This window comes from Phocoena sinus, chromosome X, assembly GCF_008692025.1.
Source record: "Phocoena sinus isolate mPhoSin1 chromosome X, mPhoSin1.pri, whole genome shotgun sequence".
Taxonomy (NCBI): domain Eukaryota; kingdom Metazoa; phylum Chordata; class Mammalia; order Artiodactyla; family Phocoenidae; genus Phocoena; species Phocoena sinus.
The window spans coordinates 43026635-43028872 of NC_045784.1; the positions used below are offsets into that span (position 1 = coordinate 43026635).

The 2238-nt window shown below is 41.7% G+C and overlaps 1 pseudogene; it reads right to left on the reverse strand.

Annotated features, from left to right (window-relative positions):
* Positions 1 to 248: 248 nt before the first annotated feature.
* LOC116747881 lies at positions 249 to 658 on the reverse strand (annotated as a pseudogene).
* Positions 659 to 2238: the final 1580 nt, after the last annotated feature.

A 2238-nucleotide genomic window follows, 5' to 3' on the forward strand; every position in this document is an offset into this window, starting at 1 on the left:
CCCACCCTTTCCCTTTCCATTGACTTGGGACAGCCCTTCTAGACATGCCAATCACAGTGGGGGGAGGAAGGTCACAGTACATGGGGTTCAAGGTCACAGTGGGCGGAGCAAAGGGAATCACATTGCAAGTAAGTCAGGTTGTTCCCTCTGCTCAAGTCCAGCTGTCTGCCACAGCAGTGCGACCCACAGCGGACGACCCAAGAAGTGGTGACGGAGGCAGTGGCGGTGGCATCCTTTCCTGCCCGCATTTATCTGTGCTGTTTGAAGCCTTGTAACCCATCAGGACCCAACAGCTGTCTGATCACATTGTTGGGCTGCCTGCTGTCTTCAGGTTGGGAGATCCTGGCTGGCCTGTCGAGGATGGGTTTCTCTTGCTCCTCCTCTGGGCTGGCGCTGCCCATGATCCACTTCCAGGACTCTGCGTACTCTGCCTCACGCTGCACTAGGGACTTGACGGGAAGGGCTGGCCTGCTGGTGGAGTTGGGGCTGCTGACCACACCAATGCTGGTGGGCTTCTTGAGGATGCGGATCTGTGGAGGGGCCCCATGGGAAGGCTATCGTCCTGAATCACAATGGGCACTTTGGAGGAGATTTGGATTTCCCCACTGTCTGCCGCCTCCCAGCTCTCAGGGACTTCCTCATCTTCCATCTTACTCACCGCTTTCAGAGACCCCCAGTTTAGAGTCTGCAGTTGGGATGGACTTCCATTTAGAGTAGATTTCAACATCTTTTCAGTTGAGAAACACCAATCCAGGGTTTGACCCCCCGGGGTTTGGCAGCAGTGTTAGTGATGTAACGAGGATGATGCAAGGGCCCTTTTAATAGGGATCAAGATTAGTTTTCTGGTTGCCTTGAGAGAACTAAGTCTCCAATTTGTAGGTTATATAGTGGTTTGCATAGGAGAAATGAAGGAAAAGCAGCTTCCACCTGTTGAAGAGAAGTTTTGGAATAATGAATAAATTCCTTACCATATTTTAGAATGTCTGAATTGACCAGGTTAGAGTCTTCAAGAGCCCAGACAGAATAGAGAATTCTATGGGCTAGCCAGTAATTTTACATGGGGACAGCTGGTATAACCCATCAGGAAAGGACCAGAGGGCAATCAGGGATAAGGGTAAAACCCTTAGGCCATGGGAGATTGACTTCTTCCATCAGTTTAGCAAGCTTTCATTTTAAGAGTCCATTAGCTCTATCATTCCAGATGAGTGGGGAATAATAGACAGTGTAATTTTTGTGATATAGGAAGAACTCATTGGATTTCTTGGATGACTTTACTGGTGAAATGGGCCCCTCAGTCACTTGAAAGAGCCAGTGGAATTCTCCATGTGTGGAACACCTGTCCTGATAAAAGTTTAGCAATCATAGTGGCAGCAGCCCTTTTACAAGGGAAAGTTTTAAGCCAGAGAGAAAACATACATATGATAGTAAGAACATGTTTTTTTTTTCCTTTGAACTGATTTTTATAATTTAATATCTTTATTGGAGTATAACTACTTTACAATGTTGTGTTAGTTTCTGCTGTATAACAAAGTGAATCAGCTATATGTATATGTATATATATATATCCCCATATCCCCTCCTTCTTGTGTCTAGAACATGTTTATTTTACAACCATGAGATTTAGGAGCTGAAGAAAAGGTCCTAAATATCTATCTATTAATAAAACTCTAAAGGTGAGTGATGTAAATTTCCAATTGGAATTGGAATCCCCAGTTAGCCTAGAATATGCTGGATTTTGAAAAGTAAAATTATGACCAAGTTAATATTTTTTAAATAATTGAAATTATGATTCACAAAATTATATTGTTGCTACCTAACACAAGGTAAAGCAGCATGAGGACACAAATAGAAATATATCATGGACACTGAGCGCAATGACAAATCTCTAGGAACTTTATATAATTTTTGAAATATTTATATGAATAACATTTTACCCAAACAACTTTAATCTAGGGAAGTCTAAGTATTTTTTGACAACACTTCCCATGCAATTTATATAATCATTTATATAATATTAAATAAACCTAATTATTTTTAGCACCTTTTTTTACAAGATGAAAGAATAAATCCTTTGTGATTTTCCAGTGGCCCTCTGGGAAACCCCAAAGTCAATTTTGGGTATAAAAGATACCAGTTGGGATTAGATTTGGGGAAGGCAAAATGTCAAAAGATGTCAGGATATTTGAACAATTTGGTAATGCCATCTGAAGGTTGGAAAATATCACATATTCATAACAT